Source organism: Mesocricetus auratus, unplaced genomic scaffold (genome assembly GCF_017639785.1).
Source record: "Mesocricetus auratus isolate SY011 unplaced genomic scaffold, BCM_Maur_2.0 Super-Scaffold_100025, whole genome shotgun sequence".
NCBI lineage: Eukaryota > Metazoa > Chordata > Mammalia > Rodentia > Cricetidae > Mesocricetus > Mesocricetus auratus.
Genome location: NW_024429206.1, coordinates 9,800,636 through 9,818,203, shown reverse-complemented (window position 1 = coordinate 9,818,203; position 17,568 = coordinate 9,800,636). Strand labels below are relative to the sequence as shown.

Below are 17,568 nucleotides of genomic sequence, written 5' to 3'. Positions count from 1 at the left end.
TAATGAGAAACAGTTACTACTTATTAAGACACTTGCTTCGCGCCAGCCCTGGTGTTAAGTGCTTTTGTGTATTGATCGGCTCCCACAGCCCTACCATCCATTCTCTGCCCAGCGGCCCGAGTGGCCTTTTTAAGACATAAACTCAAAATCAGGATCTTGCTGTCTCACAGCTGACCCCCACCTCCCCACCCCCAACCCTGCAAGTGGCTTCACACTGAATTTAGCTTGAAATCGGAGTTCCTGGCCCTGGCATGCGAGGCCTGGCCCCTCCTCTTCCCGTTCCACTCTGCTGTAATCTCTCCCTAGGAGCCGAGTCCAAGGCACAGAAGCCCCCACCTCGCTGTCCCTTTATCTGCCCCAGGACCTTTGCTACTCTTCTGTTAAGCAATCCCGCTTCCCATACGAATCTTCTACTAAGCAAAACCCTGAGTGAACGTGGTTCTTGTACTTTTTTCTTCTTTTGGTGGTTGTAGGGTAGGGTTGCAACAGGGTCTCATGTAGCCCAGGCTAGTTTTAACCTCCCAATCCTCCAGCTCCCGAATGCTAGGGTTACAGATGCAAATCGCCACATTGGGTATATGTGGTACTGAGATCAAGCCCAGGGCCAATGCATGCTGGGTAAGCACTCTACCAGCTGGGCACCTCCCTGCCTCACCTCCCCCTCCCCCACCCCGGGCAGTAGTCTCTACAAAGATTCATTGCCTAATTGGAAGAATTTCAGTTTCCCAGACACAGCAGAAGGATTCTGTGTATTTGCTCCTTTTTAGGCGGCTCTGAGAAGGCTGTGCCACCACCTGGAGATGTATCCTGCCTGGAGCACAGGGGTTTCAGGGCCTGGCAAGATGGCTCTGTGGGTGAGGGTGCCTGCTGGCCGGAATGCTAAACTGACTTCAGTCCCTGTGCTCCACATAGTGCAAAGAGGGAACTGACTGTATAAACTTCTACAGATGTTTTGAGGCACACACAAGCACACGCACACACACACAAATAAATAAATAATACAACGTCTAATGTGGTTTCCATCCTTTGACCTTGCAAACCTCGTGCTTTACCTTCCTGACCCCTTTCACTAGAGTGTCTAATGTCAGGGGGTCTGATCCTCATCTCACAGCAGTTTTGTTTTTGCTTTGTTGAGATGGAGCCTTGTCATGGAGCCCTGGATTTCCTGGAACTCGCTCTGCAGACCAGGCTGGCCTCAAACTCAGAAAGATCCACCTGCTTCTTCCTCCGGAGTGCTGGGATTAAAGGCTTGCACCACCACCGACTGGGCAGCATTTTAGCTTATTTACTGTTAATTTGTTTTGCTGTGGCCCTTGAAACAATTTTGGAGAGGATTTCAGGTGTAATCATCTTCCTTGTACCCTTCCAACATTGTATCAATATGTTCTCATATGCAAGCATCAAGCACTGTCCATAGGCATAGAAGCTAGGGTTGATGATCCTTAGCTTGTGCACTGTGGAGGGTCATCTTCATCGTCAGCTTTACTGGATTTAGCATCACTATGGAAACACTGACTGTGTCCACATGGATGTTTCCAGAAAGGCTCAACAGACTAGGGAAGACTTACCCTGAATGTGGACAGCATCCATGGGCTGGGATCCTGGACTGAACAAAAAGGAGAAAGTGAGCTGTGGTCCTCTCTCTCTCTCTCTCTCTCTCTCTCTCTCTCTCTCTCTCTCTCTCTCTCTCTCTCTCTCTCTCTCTCTCTCTCTCCCTCTCTCTCTCTGCTTCCTGTCAGCAGAGGTCATGTGACCAGCTGCCTCACACTCCCGCCGCCATGCCTTCTCCATCACGATGGACTGTGCCCTCAAACTGTTAGCTAAAATAGATTCTCCCTTCTTTAGGTTGCTTTTGTCAGGTCACCGCAACGAGAAAAGCAGTGACTTCACGGCCCCTTCAGTCCAGCTTTCTCCTGCGGAGAATCTTCTCCTTTTGCAAGTCAGTCAGGCCAGGGTGAAATGCAAGGAGGCGCCCTCCGACAGCTTCAACAGAAAGACATTCCAGGAAACTGCTCTCCTCGGAAACTCAAAAGGGCACACCTGTGCTTCATCACAGGAATTATTGCCATCATCCCATCATTTCCGGAGAGTTCACAGCAGAGTCGTGCATCACTGATGACGGGACACTCTCTGGGAAATGCATGGCTGTCTGATGCTGTCACGGAGTGAATGGCACAGAACCACTTCCACAAACCTGCAACACAGCTAGGCAAGACAGGATGTGCCGCCTGCCATCTGTCCTCCTTGGATCATCCGCAGCACATGGCTGAATGTGGAAATTGTGATACCCCCAGGAACCAGAAACTGTGCCTAGAGGTCGCCACCATAAGCATGGTTTTAAGGCTGTGTCTGCTCTTACTTAGCAAAGTCTCTTCCCTTGTCACCTGTGCCTTCTCAGCCACTGATTCCTATGACAATGCTGACCTTGTCACTTCATCAGATAGCCAGGAGGCCTGGGAAAAGAGAACCCAGAGTAGAGACCAGAAATCCAGGGCTTTGGGCTGAAGAATGTAGTTGGTTGAGTGCTTGCCTAGCATTCATGATGTCCTGGGTTCCGGCCCTGGCATGGCATAAAACAGGCATGGTGTTACACGCCTGGGAGGTGGAGGCAGCAAGATCAGAAGTTCAAGGTCAACCTGAGCTATATAGCAAATTGAAGGGCAACTTGGGATATGGGGGATCCTTTTGTGGGGTGGAATGGAAAGGAAGGCGATAAAATCTAGGGCTTAACCATTGTCCTTGGACTAACTACTTCTTGCCTGTCCTGTTTCTGGGACCTGGGAAGACTGGTGAGATGGGACAGGAGGGTGTGAAGTGGACTCAGAGGTCATATAAAGTTGTTTCCTGCTGGGCTCTTACCATCTGTGTGTTCACAGCGAAGGTCAGCGGAGCGCCTGTCTTCACAAGGCTGCCTCTTCCTACAAGGTGACACACACAAACTGGATCAGAGGGCCCTCTGCTCAGGAAAAGATCCCGAGGGTCTGCCCAGCATCTCTACCCAGCCTCCTCCACCCTCTCTGAATGGTGAAGCGGCCACGCTCCTCTGGTGTGACTCAGGCCGGCAGCCACTCACCTCTAGAAATGTTTCTCATTGGTCAGCCCCCCCCGCTCTTGACCAGCAGGTGATTCAGAGGGCATGTGACCATAGTCACCAATGAGACAGGTGGAATCTGGTGAGCCTGGGAAAGACCTGTGGCATGCCACAAAGCATCTCCGGGTGCTCCGTCCATCTTGCTGCTGTGAGGTGAAGCCAAGGTGGGCAGCCAAGTGCAGAGAGAGGCATGAGTGTAGCCAATAGCATCGACACCAGCTAAACTCTGCCTTAGAACTCGCCAGGCACGGCCGGGGATGCAGCTCTGTTGGTAGAATCCTTGCCAAGCGCATGCAAAAATTTGAGTTCAAAATTTCAGTACTGCATGAAAACAAGGTGTAGTGAGACAATTCTGTAATCCCACGAATCAGCACTGGAGACAGCCTGGGCTACATGAGAGCTTTTCACAAACAAATGAAAGAACTCACCAGGATCATTTTTAATGGGTTCCAGATGTTTCTCAATATAGGAAAGGGTCATATCCAGATAAACTCATGGGAAATTGATGGCATCTGTAAGAGAAAAGCACATGCAATACCATTAAACTACCTATAGCTTAACTGATCTGAATTTAAAATTATTTGTTTGTTCATTTATTGTGACTGGGTCTCTATATATAGCCCAGGATGGCCTAGAACTTGCTATGTAGACCAGGCTGTCCTTGAACTCACAGAGATCCACCTGCCTTTGCCTCTCAATTCTGGGATTAGAGATTCCACCAAGCCCACCTTAAAGATTTGTTATTTTTAATTACCTTTCTCTATGTGTGAGTATGTACACATTAGTGCCGTGCCCTTGGAGCCAGAGGTGAGAGGTTCCCTGGAGCTGGAGTTAGAGGCACTTGTGAGCCCTCCGGGGTGGGTGCTGGGAACTGAGCGTGGGTCTTCTGCAAGAGCAAGCAGTACTTTCTCTAAACCACACAGCCATGTCTCCAGTCTCCTGTCCAACTTTAAACACACTTGAAGGGCTTGTCTTAGACTACAGCTGGGCTGAGTCATGCCACACAAAGTCCATTCTGGAAAGAAGTTACCTGTGTCTTCCAAAGTGAAAAGCAGAGCTGTTGTGGGGTTTGGATACACCCTCACCCCGTGGTGAAGTCAAATGTCCCAAGTCCAAGGAGAAACAAGAAATAGGAGCGCATACTTGTAATCCCAGCACTGTGGAGGCTGAGACAGGCATAATGAGTTCCGGGCCAGTCTGGGCTACATAACAAAGCCCTGTCTCAAAAATAAATAAATGAACAGAAGTTAATAAAAAAAGCCAAACTGGTAAGCAGGATTCATGCTGTCACAGCAGAATTAAGCAGCGTTCTGGAGGACTTGAGAGATGGCTCCATGGTTAGGAGCACTTGTTGCTCTTGCAGAGGACCTGGTCTCTGTTCCTAAAACTCACATCAGGCGGCTCACAACCACCTGTAACCGCAGTTCCATGCAGGGGGTCCCAAACCATCTTCTAGTCTCTGCATGTACTTGGCACATACATGGCACACTCAGGCCCCCACACAAACACTGTGCATTGTGAGGGTGTCGGATCCCCTGGAACTGGAGGTTCAGATGGTTGTGAACTGTCATGTGGGGTGCTGGGAAACTGAACCTGGATCCTCTGCAAAAGCAGTCAGCGCTTTTAACTAATGAGCTATCTCTCCAATCCCATAAATCTTTACAAAATAGCGGGCTAGAGAATATATGGGTTATAAAGCTGAAAATGTTTTCTCTCTAGCCCTTAATCTGGGAAAACTGCTCATCTTTGCTTTATTCATCATCATCATCATCGTCGTCATCATCATCGTCCTCCTCACTGAGACTGGGACTTTCACTGAGCTTGAAGCTAAACTAGCACCAGGGATAAAAGTCCCTTGAACACTCCTGTCTCCTCTTCCTAGCTATGGAATCACAGATGTGTGCCACCATCCCCAGGTTATTCTGGGTGATGGGGATCTGAACTCAGGTCCTCGGGCACGTGTGGCTAGTACTCTCCCCACTGAGTCATCTTACTGGCCCCTTCACCTTGCTTGTGGGTTTGGTCCTGGGTGTTGGGACCCGGGAGTTTGTGCATGGCTGTTAAATGCCTCCTTCTACTTTCAACTTTGGAATAGGGTCTCACCTAGTCACCCAGGCAGGCCTTGAACTTGTGTGTGATCATCAGCTTTCTGGGCTGAGATATGAAGACACAGAGGCACAGAGAGGGGAAGTAATTTATTCAGTTACTCAACTAACAATAGGTAGCTTGAGATTCAGTCTCAAATGGTGTGGCTCTAGAACTAATGCAGCCTCTTTGGGACAGACCCTCAGCTCTCAGGGCCATCTCCCAGTCTTGAGCCGCCCAGCGCTAAACTTGCCTCACCTCCAGCCATGCAAACCTGAGGCGCATTTGGCATTTCCGTCTGTCCTCATCAATGTTCCAGAGGGTGCTAGGAGAAGCACACGTAACAGGGTCAGAGCAGAGGGTGGCAGACATAGCTGTGCCGTGCATGGGAGTTCAATCCCCAGCACAGCAGGCAAAGGAGAACAGTGTGAGCAGTAAGGTCAGGCAGGCCCTGTCTGCCTCCTTTCCTTAGAAAATAGAATCTTCCCCTCTCCAGGCACTTCAAGGCTCCAGCAGGTCTTTGCTTTTTAAAAGACTAAAGCCAGGCAGTAGTGGTGCATGCCTTTAATCCCAACACTCGGGAGGTAGAGACAGGTGGATCTCTGTGAGTTCAAGGCCAGCCTGGTCTACAAAGTGAGTTCCAGGACAGCCTGGGCTACAGAGAGAAATCCTGTCTCAAAAAAAAAAAAAAAAAGATTAGGAAGGAAATCCTACTTTAAAGTCACTACTACTCCTGGCCATCAGCAATTTTGGGCAGACAAGGAATCAGACCCACTAATGACATACCTCGAGTTGGGCTCAGTCTTGGTTACAGCAAGTGCTTGTGGTAACAGCCCTTCTTGGGAACTCTGGGCCGGCACATCCCTCGCTTGGCCATAGCCCATGTGGAAAATCAATTTCCCCTAAATGTTTGAAGAATGACACAGGAGGGGCTGATGTCTTTTCCCTCTGCTGGAGTGGATCTGGAGACAGCAAACCTATGAAGCGAATGAAAACAGTTGGAGTCATGATGAGCAGGGTTGGGTGGGATGGGCAGAGCTAATCAAAGACCCATGGAAAGATCTCAGTTCTGGCTTTCTTTTTTTTTTTTGGTCCTAGGGCCAGAGACAATATACATTTGTATCCCATAGTGATGTGCTATGAAAATGTCCCAGAACAGAAAGGATTTGATTTGAACCCAGCAATTTCACTTCTTGGAATCTCCCACAGAAAAATTCCCGTGAGGATGGGAGACTGTGTGAACAGTGTTTCTTTCCCGGAAGCCTGGTTTACAAAGTTGAGAAGTTGGAAGCCGATGGGGATCTGACCCGAAGGGGCTGTGTGAGCAGGTGGTAATCTAACCCTTGAAAAGGGCTCTCCGTTGTGAGCACCGTTGGACTGGAAAGCTCGCCCTGATAGAACTGGGAAATCTGCTGCCTCTGCCTCCCAGAAGCTGGGGTCACAGATGGTGCCACACCTGGCTTTTCGAAGGCATGAACTCTGAACTAGAACTGTACCAACTGGGTCATCTTCTAAGATCCTTTTAAAAATTTAAGACTTTAAAATTTTATTTATCATTAGAGTGGTGTGTATGTTTGTGTGTGTGTGTTCACACGTGTGCAAGCGCATGTGTGCCATGGTCAATATGTAGAGGTCCGAGAACATTTTCTTTCAGGGGTTGGTTGTCTCCTTCTACTGTGAGTTCTAGGCATTGAACTTTGGTTGTTGGGTTTTTGTCATTTTGCTTTGTTTTCCTGGTTTTTCAAGACAGGGTTTCTCTGTGTAGCCCTGGCTGTCCTGGAACTCGCTCTGTAGACTACTAGGCTAGCACTCAGAGGTCCTCCTACTTGCCTCTGCCTCCTGAGTGTTGGGAGTAAAGGCCTGTGCCACCATGGCTAGGAATGAGGCTACTGTTTTTATCCACTGATCCACCTCAACAGGCCCCATGCGGTTTTTGAGGCTATCAAGGATGAGCCTCAATTCCACAGAGGCCAATAAGCCACAGACGGGAGTAGGGATCTCTTCCTAGGCAGTGCCCGCCTACCCCGCCCTGCAGGGTACATAACCCTCTGCTAAGCTGTCCATCAAATCAGAGGCAAACTCAACCATCCAGATACTGAGGCCCGATTTTGAATGCTCACTTTTTTGTTTTGTTTTTGAGATAGGGTCTCATTATGTAGCCCTGGCTGGTCTGGAACTCGCTGTGTAAAATAGGCTGTCCTCAAACTTATAGAGATCTGCCCACCTCTGCCTCCCAAGTACTGGGATTAAAGGAGTGCTCCCCCACAGCTGACTTTAAATATTCACTTTAAACAAATTTTAAAATAAAACCCATCAAACAGGATCAGCAAAGTAACTCATCAGGTAAAGGTATTCACCATGCAAACTCACTATGTGAGTATAATGTAAGACCCCAGGTGGAAGCAGAGAAGAGGCTTCCGGAAAGCTCTCTTCTGACCTCCGCACACTTGTCGTGGCACACACACACACACACACACACACACACTAATAAATTCACGAAAATAACGATGCACCATTTTAAGGTGTATGTGGCCCAGTGGTGTTGAATGCTATCCACAAGGTCAAGTATTCATAGGCAGTGTCCAGTTCCCAAACATTATCCTTACCCAAGATGGGAAGGCTCATATCTATTGCATAGTCACTCCGTAATCCCTCCTCTCCTATCGTCTGGAAATTACACATCTGCTTTCTATTTCCATGGATATTGCAAAATATTTGATCGAGCTGTGACACTCAGAGACTGTTAATATATTAAGTTAACCTTGAATCTGGAGCCAGCGGCCAGCGACCAGCTGACAGAAAATTAGCCATAGAGGTTTTGTAGGACCTAGGATATGATAGAGAGTCACAGGAAGGAGTAAGAAGGGGCTTAGATTCTCCAGTCTTTTTTGTTGTTGTTTTTGTTTTGTTTCTCTGTGTAGCTTTGGAACCTGTCCTGGAACTCACTTTGTAGACTGGGCTGGCTTCTAACTCACAGAGATCTGCCTACCTCTGCCTCCAGAGTACTGGGATTAAAGGCTTGCACCCAATCATGGAAATTTCATGCATGCACACATGGAGTCGTATATGAGACCTTTTGTGTTCTGCAACTTTCATTGAGCATACTATGTTCAAGACTCATTCATGTTGGAATATGTATCAGTACTTCATCCCTTTTTATGTATGAATACTATTCCATTGTAAGGATATGCCACAGTTTGTTTATTCATTGGGCAATGGCCATTTTTAAGTATTATGAATAATGCTGAATATCCTTCAGATATTATGAACGATGCTGCTATGAGCATTTCTCATAATTCCACACACATACCCCCATTCCTTTTGTTTTTTTGTTTTTTGAGACAGGGTTTCTCTGTATTGTTTTGGAGGCTTTCCTGGAACTTGCTCTGTAGACCAGGATGGCCTCGAACTCACAGAGATCTGCCTGTCTCTGCCTTCCGAGTGCTAGGATTAAAGGCGTGTGCCACCAATGCCTGAACATACCCACATTCTTTGGGAGTAGATAAATATGTAAGACTGGAACATTAGGGCTATACAGAAATTACAGGTTTAGTTTGTTGATAATTGCTTTGAGATAGGGTCTTACAATACAGCATTAGAAATTGCCCCAAACTCATTATATATCCCATGCTGGCCTTGAACTTGAAATCCTCCTGTCTCATTCCCCGTCCCCAGTGCTGGTACAGCAGGCATATGCCACCACACTCAGCTGAGACTTGTTGTTTTAAATCCTAGAAGGTTGAACTTCCAGCTCTCCCGTGAGCGAGAGAAAACCTGCCTCGGTGTTTGCCCCTCAAGTGGAGGCAGTTCACATACAGAGTTGAATTACTATGCAATTTTTCTTACCAGTGTTTTTAAAAATTATCTGTTAAGAGTCACTCTTTTAAAATATTTCTAAAGCCGGGCGTTGGTGGCGCACTCCTTTAATCCCAGCACTCGGGAGGCAGAGGCAGGTGGATCTCTGTGAGTTTGAGGCCAGCGTGGTCTACAAAGTGAGTTCCAGGACAGCCTCCAAAGCCACAGAGAAACCCTGTCTTGAAAAACCAAAAAAAAAAAAATTTCTAAGACATGAACACTTGCAAAACTGTGCTCAAAACCTATCAATTGGCCGGGCGTTGGTGGCGCACGCCTTTAATCCCAGCACTCGGGAGGCAGAGGCAGGCGGATCTCTGTGAGTTCGAGGCCAGCCTGGTCTACAAGAGCTAGTTCCAGGACAGCCTCCAAAGCCACAGAGAAACCCTGTCTCGAAAAACAACAACAACAACAAAAAAAACCTATCAATTGGGTGATTAATGCCGGATTTCTCATGTAGGTCTCCCCATCTCTGCACTCACAGGAGCTGCCCATTCTGACTAATCCTGGACAATAGGCACTAATCCTGAAGGGCCAAGTGCAGAGCAGCCGCTTCATCCTGCAATGGGATTGGGCTGAGACGTAGATTGCGAGGACCAGAGTATTCTATAGTGGGCTTAACTCATTATCAGTAAACTTAGTAGTTAAATTGTTTGGGGTCTGGGAAACCTGAGTTGAAGTTTCAACTTTGCCACTAACTGAAACTAACTTACCTTGAAAAGTCTACCCAGCCCTTCTGAGTTTCCTCCTGTATTATATAGGACTGATTATAGGACACATTTCATAAGACACACATGCATCTGTCAGTCAGTCCATTTATCCATCTTTCCATCCATCCACCTGCTCCTCCCTCCCTCCCTCAGTCAGTTCATCCATCCACCCATCCATTCTTCAGCCTACTCATCCATCAGTCCATCCATTCATCCATCCATCTAATAAACACTATTCAAGTGTGTCATGCTAAATTGCTTTCAGTTTGAGCTCAGAAGACCCTGTTTTTTTTTTGAGGTGAGATGAATAATAAACGTAACAAATAACTAAAAGAATAGCTCAGAGCTGCTTCGTTCTTGTCTATTGTGTTTTGTTTGAACAGGGTGTCATTTTGTAGCTTTGGATGACCTGGAACTTAATTGTTTTGAGACTGCACGGCTGGCCTGAGGCTTCCCAGTGCTGGCATTACAGGCTTGAGTCTCCACTCCTAGATGACACAGGTATATAACAGAGACACCAAAGGAAAGCTTGCATTTTAAAGTGTGTCAGCTCAGACCCAGGAGCTGAATTTGAAAAGTCTTGAAGAGAGGAATAAATCACATGTACTTCCAAGGAGAGTAGGAACAGGACGTGTAAAGGCCCAGACAGGAATGCTGCATGTTCAGAAACCAAGGAGCACGAAGAACCTGGATCACAATGTGAGTGGGAAAAGAAGAATGGGATTTGGATTTGACTTTCCACAATATGGGAACCCATGGAGGTTTGTGTCCTCTCCTGACTTTCACATCAAAGGCACCACTCAGTCTGCTGAGTTGAAAATAGACCTAGACAGGGAAACATGTGCTATTCAGTAGGGAAGGACCACAGTAATGGGGGGAGGGGGATGGGAGCCTGGTCCAGGGAGGTAGCATGGAGGTGATGGAAAGGGACCCCATTCTGAGCTCATTCTGAAGGTAGAGCCCACATGGGTGCCTCTTGGGGAAAGTTCAGTGAGATACCTCAGGTGGCATTGCCAGCATGGAGCCTGAATCTTGACGGCACGAAATAATAGCAGCTGTGGTTTTGACCATCACCAAGCGAGCTAGAACCAGTTCCCCTGCAGGGGCTGATCAGAAACAAAAAAGGAAAGGAACAAGGCGAAGCTATCAAGGTTCTCATGGGGTTTGCAGAGTTGGAAAGGGGCCACCTAAGGGAATGAAGATGAGATCTTCTAACCCAGCCAGAACTCTGGGAATCTGCAACACAAAAATAACCGCACTTAGCCCCAGATACAGATGACAAGGCCCAGGCTCCCAGGTCCCTATAAACGCTGCTTTCTTATATGTCTAGAAAGCAAAATCTGTTAGGACTTTGTTTTTGTTTTGTTTTTTTTTCTAAATTCCCTGGATTTGGGCAATAGTTACCAACAGTATCATTGCAGGACAGGTCTTCAAACTCCAGAGTCAATGGCCAGAGATAATTTCACATCCTTAGAATTTACCTGCCGTCTTTGAGACTCATTCCAGAGGCAGGGTGCTGCCCCAGGGGTGGGAGTGAGGATAGGAATGCGAGTTAGAGATGTACCCTTTCCTCCCCATCAAACTTCTGATTCTGCAGCCTCCACCTCCCAAGTGCTCGGAGTCCAGGTGTGGAGCTCCATGCCCAGGTGTTGCTCACTGGGTTTTTGAAGGACAAAGAAGCTTTCCATGTTCCCCTCCCCTGTAACTAACAGCAGCAACAACAAAACAAGCCAAGGGAGGAAAGTTATTGTTGTAGATCAGAAAGACCCTCATTGGACACATCCTTCCGTCACTGATGTCTCCTGGTGACACAGGCTGAAAAACAGCTGTCAAAAAAAAAATACCCCCTCAAATTTGGGCATGCAATCTTTACATTTTCATTTATTTATTTGGTGCGCATGTGTGCATGTGAGTGGGTGTATGCATGCCATGTTGTACATGTGGAGGTCAGAGGTCAACGTGTGTGTGTGTGTGTGTGTGTGTGTGTGTTTTGGAGAGGGGGTCAATTACTTCGTGTGTGTGTGTGTGTGTGTGTGTGTGTGTGTGTTTTGGAGAGGGGGTCAATCACTTCGTGTGTGTGTGTGTGTGTGTGTGTGTGTGTGTGTGTGTGTGTTTTGAAGAGGGGGTCAATCACTTCGTGTGTGTGTGTGTGTGTGTGTGTGTGTGTGTGTGTGTGTGTGTGTGTGTGTATGTGTGTGTTTTGGGGAGGGGGTCAATCACTTCTCTCCCTCCACCACATGGGATGTAGGCATCAAACTCAAATCACCCGACCTGGTGCACACTGAGCTACATCCAGCCCTGAAGCATTAAAGCCTAATTGGGGAAAGGGTTTTTTTGCAGGTATAATTAAGTTAAAGATCTTGGGATGCGATCATTGATTAGTGCGGCTTCTTAATCCAATGACACGTGTCCTTGTCAGAGACCAGAAGGACAAAAGACACAGAAGAGAAAGAGACGTGAAGACAGAGGTGAAGGTTGGAACCCTGCAGCCACAGTCAAGGAGAAAAGAAGCCCTTAGTGTAAGGCAGAGGCGTCCCTGGAGCCCTGGGGAGATGAATGAATCAGTGAATGAATCAATAATGCTCTTCCTTGCCTTATCTCTGTTTCCTAGCAGGTACTAGAGAGTATGCGCTGCTGACACCTTGGTTTCAGCCTTCTGCCCTCCATAATGGCGTGTGTGTTGGGGGGAGTACCTAGGGCACCGGTAATGGTTTGTTTACTGCCGCCCAGGAGGATAATTCACCCCATGACCTACCCAATGGGGAATGTAACAACCTGCTCCTGAGCCAGGGGAGTTCTGAGGGTGGAGGTGGTTCTTCAACATTTGCTGTTTGGGTTAGACAACCAAGGCCATCCATTCCCAAAGCTGGGAGAGCCTGGGTAAATGACTCAACCTCTCTGAGCCTCTGTTGCTTCATGTGCTTCATGTGTTAGAACAGAGACAGCCCAGGACCTCCCAGACCTCCCTTGGGAGATCTTGAGATGCTTCAGAGACCATCTGCCATCCCTGGAATGCAGAATTGCTCAAGATTCTGTCTAGTCCCTCCTGCCTGCCGGTGGCAAGCTGCTGCTGTGGTTAGGGGTGTTTATGGGGATCTGAAAAGCTAAATGGCCTGAGTGGGTTGAACTGTAGCTGTGTCTTTAGCTCTGAGCTTTTCTCAATAAAGCAAAGGCTCAGAGGGTGGTTAGGTGGCTCAGTGGATAAAGCTCTTGCCCCACAAACAAGAGAACCAGAGTTCAATCCCCAACTCCCATGAACTAAAACTGGGCATGGCAATGCATGCTGTAATCCCAGCACTGGGAAGGCAGAGACAGAATGATCCCTGGAGCTTTGTGGTCATCCAAGTCTAGTGTGATCAGTGAGCTCCAGGCTCAGCAAGAGAGGCTGCCTCAAAAACTAAGGCAGAGCTGAGTGTGGTACATATGCCTTTGATCTGGGCACTCAGGAGCCAGAGAGAGGGAGGTGGATGGAAGCCAGCCTGGTCTATACAGTGAGACTCTGTGTTATCACATACATACAAAAACATGCATGCCAGGCAGTGGTGGTGCACGTCTTATTCCCAGCACTCAGGAGGCAGAGGCAGGTGGATCTCTGAGTTTGAGACCAGCCTGGTCGACAAGAGCTAGTTCCAGGACAGCCTCCAAAGCCACAGAGAAACTCTGTCTCGAAACCCCCTTCCCCCAAAAAAACCCCAAAAACATGCATGCACAAAAACATGTACACAGTACGCACAAACAATAACAGATAAAGAAAAGGCCTGGCTTCTTCTCCTTAGATGCCTTCAGAAACAACCAGCTCCCCTGAAAACCTGTCCCATTGTTCCTTGAGAAGCCATGAAGGACAGGAAACCTTCAAAGTCAGCCCCAGCCAGGCTTGCAAGCATTACACTGAACCTGTATGAAACCAGCGAGAGGGGTTGGAGAGATGGCTCAGTGGTTAAGGGCAGTGACTGCTCTTTCAGAGGACCCCAGTTCTATTCCCACATGACAGCTAACAACTGTCTATAACTCTAAGATCTGACACTCTCACAGAGACACACATGTAGACAAAACACAATGCATATACAAAATAAGAATAAATAAATTATTTAAAAAAAAAGAAACCAGAAACACTGATTTTCAAACTAGCAGTAAGGACCCCATGGCCGTTCCTTCTTTTTCCTGTATGTCTTCACTCAGAATATTGACTCCATGACCCTCCCTACTCTCCTCCCAATCCCCAGAGAAGTGGCACATACATCCCTTCCACTCAGTTAAAAGGACTTTTTCCCTCCAATGAGCCCAGGTCATATTTCAAACTGCCTGGCCAAACTGCTCTGTACCAGGAGCCCGTAAAAGGGGGGCATTTAACACTGTATTTATTTTGACTGGTAAAACAGGCTATGGCTGTAAAGGAAACAGCTCTTAGGAAGGAGGCCGCCTGGCCGACTCGGGGCTCACTCTTTCTACCCACACACACACTGTTTAAAGCATTCCAGAGACTCTGCCAACTTTCCTGGCACGGCTCTTATTTCTTTACATGCATGTTGCATTCCATCTGGTTAATGTGCACTCTGCGCCATTCTTGGATTTTGGCGAGGCCCAGCAAGGTGGCATGGTGTGCTCAGGCTTTTCTATGCAATGCAGGGCACCAGGCGGAGGGAGCTGTGGAGGAATGGGGGAGTTCCACCTCCCTTAGACACAGGGGTGCTTCCAGTCACCCAAACAGGAGAGCGATTGCTTACCAGCTCTCTCCAGGTGTGGCTGAGGTGTTTTCTTTGTTTTTGTTGGGTTTGGTGGTGTTGGGGATCAAAGTCGAGGGGCTTTGCGCATAACCAAGGGAGCCCTCCGCACTGAACCCCACCCCCAGCCCTCCCGTTTCTGCAAAATTGCACGTGAGCCATCCTTGTATTTATTTCCATCTACCCAGAGACTTTGGGGGGTTTATAGCTCTGTCGATTCTGGTACACAGCCAGGAAAATACAAGGAAATGAGCAAGAGTAACATTAGGAAGACACATTACCATTTGTGAATGTGAGTTTGGTCCAGAAACATCCCAAGGCCCCGAATGCCAACGCCTGGGCCCGATGGTTTCTGATGCCTAGAGGAAAGCCTGACTCCGCCTTCATGTCCTTCTCCAGAACCACTGAGGAGGACGTGCTGTGATTTGGATCCAACTTAACGCATGTGGAAGACAGGAAAGCCAGGCTTTAAACTCTCTCAGAACATCTGGTGAGTTCAGCTTTAAAGATAAAAAAATAAATAAGTTTAAAAACAAAAAACGGGGGGGAGGGGGAGATGACAGAACCCTCCAGAAGCAGTTGTCAGGTACTGGGTAGCCAGAGCACATTGTACGGGTTGACTCTTTCCTCTCCTCCCTGGTGGAATAGAACCCATGAGACTGGTGATGTTAGGAATTCTGAGGAGAAAGTCGGACCTTGGCACCAAGAACCAAACATGGAGGTCATGTGAATGCAGCCAGGAGTGTGAACAGAATCTTCCTGTTCTGAAGTAGAATTACTCACCTGGGTCCAAGGGGGTGGCATGGCACCAGGAGGGAAGACATAAGATCCTGGCTCCTAATGAGAAACAGCCGCATGGGGAATAAAACTAGTGTGAGTTGTGTAATCCCAGCTGGCCAGTTGCAGGAACAGGGAGGCGGCAGGAGCTGAGGGAACAGGCCCTGCAGCCCATCCTCACCCTCTGGGTTGGAATTTCTGAATCTCTTCTTTGCCTTGAGTCAGAATAGGAAACCGAACCCTGACCGCGCGTTTCTTTTTATAGAATCGAACTTTCTTGCCAGCTTCCTCCGGAGCGCAAGAGCGTCCCTCTCCGTCTCTAAACAATATGCCAATCATCAGATGGGAGTGAGGAGTGGGAGGTGGGGGGCAGCGTTCTGAGAGCACCAGACATAACCCAGGCCCGGGGCCCAAGACAAACACCGAGCCCCGAGTTTGGCTTCCGTACCAGACCTGGTAAATACAACATGTTTTTACAGGTTGGGAAATTGTCTGGCTCGTCTCTGCATTTTCTCTCTTTCTCCCACTTCTTCTAACTTGGATCTCAGTGTTCTGCCTCGATGTTGGCCAAGTTCACGTTTGCCAGTTGCCGAGTGGATAATAGACGGTCTGTGAGATTAGTAATCTGTTCGGGAGACGGAGACACAGACAGCCAGGCAGTCACTGCCTGCATGATAAAAATGACTTCTCCTGCATGCCTGCTTGGCCCTGCAGGCCAGCCACGTGCTGAAGGACAACGGGAACAAAGTGACTCAATGCCCAGTCATCAGCTGGTTGAGCTGCTATGACCAGGCAGCCGGCAGGAGCCTCTGTACCCTGGTAATCAGTTTAGGGGCAATTCTTGCTTGTAAGGAAGACTGGAGTCTGCTGGCCCAAAGGGGACCAAAAACAGGGTGTGAAGTTTCTAGTTTAAAAAAAAAAAAAGACTCATTAAAAATGGATTTTTGTTGTCAGTGTTTTGAGGCCAGGAACAGCGAAGTTGGAGCCGGTCTGTTGCCAGAATCTAACAGCTTTTCCAACTTTAGGTTTACAGTTCCACTCTGGCTCTTTGTAATTGAGTCTTAACGTTGCCAGGACGTGCCACAAACTACAAAATTTGTACAAAAATATATTGACATAAATGACTCTGTGTCCCTAAAGTTAAAGGGGTGGGGTGGAGTTATGGACTGTCCCTTCTGGCATGGCTCCTAGGGTCACCTGGGACAATTACCATTCCTGGGAGTGTGATCCCATCAGACCAGCACCTGACTTGTTTGGATCATGACATTAAATTGCTAAGGGATGCCACCTTGCCTTGTCTGGTGGGGGGGCATAAGGCTCAACTCCAACTGTAACATTCTAGCTGGCACCAGAGTGCTGTCCCAAAGGGACCTTCTGGTCATTCTCACCTCCAGTTATTTCTTACTCATAGGGCTAAACTTCTCCAATGGCTTCTCCAATTGGGCAGTTCCCTCCTACCTCAGAACTTGAGCCTGAGTCTGTGAGTATGGGTTTGGTGTGTGTGTGTGTGTGTGTGTGTGTGTGTGTGTGTGTGTGTGTGTAAGAGACAGAGGATATCTGTGTGTATATCTGTATGTGTACCTCTCTATGCAGCTGTGTATGTTTCTCTCTGTGTGTGCATGTATGTGTTCTGTGTGTATCTGTGTATGTATCTCTATGTGTTTGTGTATGTGTATCTATATCTCTCTGTTTGTACTGTGTGTGTGTAGCTCTGTGCGTGTCTGTGTGTATCTTTGTGTGTCTCTGCATATGTTCTGTGTTGTGTGTGTGTGTGTGTGTGTGTGTGTATACACTTCACATGTCATTCCTCAGGTGTCATCTACCTTGAGTTTTGAGATCAGGCCTCTCACTAGCCTTGAATTCACCTAGAAGGCCAGACTGTCCAGCCAGCAAGTCCCAGGAATCTGCCTGATTTTACCTCCTGAGTACTGTGATTACAAAGGTGCCTACCATTCTTGACTTTTTACATGGATTCTGGGTATTGAAGTCCGGTCCTTATACTTGCCCAGCAAGCCCCCTTCGGTTATCACCCTCCACCCCTACCCCAGCCTGCCTCTGAGCCTTTGTTTATTCTGTTCCCTCTGGAGGGATCCTCTGGCTACTTTCTGTAATTCACCAAGAGCTCAGTTTTCAAGCTGATTTTTCATGGAAGCCTTCCCTGAACCCTAGGACTGGAATCCATGTTAGCATTTATCAAAATTGTCACTTAAAACTTCAGTTTCATGTCAGATGGGACCAGTACTTTCTCATACCATGTGTAGAATGTGTGCATGGATCCTGTGGGGCTCACATTCAAATTCAAGTTCGGATTCAGCATGTCTGGGGGGGAGCC

General features: G+C 47.8%; 1 long non-coding RNA gene across 3 annotated transcripts; it reads right to left on the bottom strand.

Moving 5' to 3' along the window:
- Positions 1 to 1,695: 1,695 nt before the first annotated feature.
- Positions 1,696 to 15,968, bottom strand: LOC110342604. Of its 3 annotated transcripts, XR_005871031.1 has the most exons (9): positions 15,243 to 15,968; positions 14,741 to 14,959; positions 5,963 to 6,153; positions 4,122 to 5,501; positions 3,846 to 3,977; positions 3,520 to 3,603; positions 3,191 to 3,412; positions 2,860 to 2,918; positions 1,696 to 2,560 (listed from the first exon to the last, which is right to left on the bottom strand). It is a non-coding gene; the product is annotated as an uncharacterized LOC110342604 (long non-coding RNA). The 3 variants fall into 3 exon arrangements; XR_005871030.1 differs by having other exon boundaries at positions 3,846 to 5,501; XR_005871032.1 differs by lacking the exon at positions 3,191 to 3,412 and having other exon boundaries at positions 3,846 to 5,501.
- Positions 15,969 to 17,568: the final 1,600 nt, after the last annotated feature.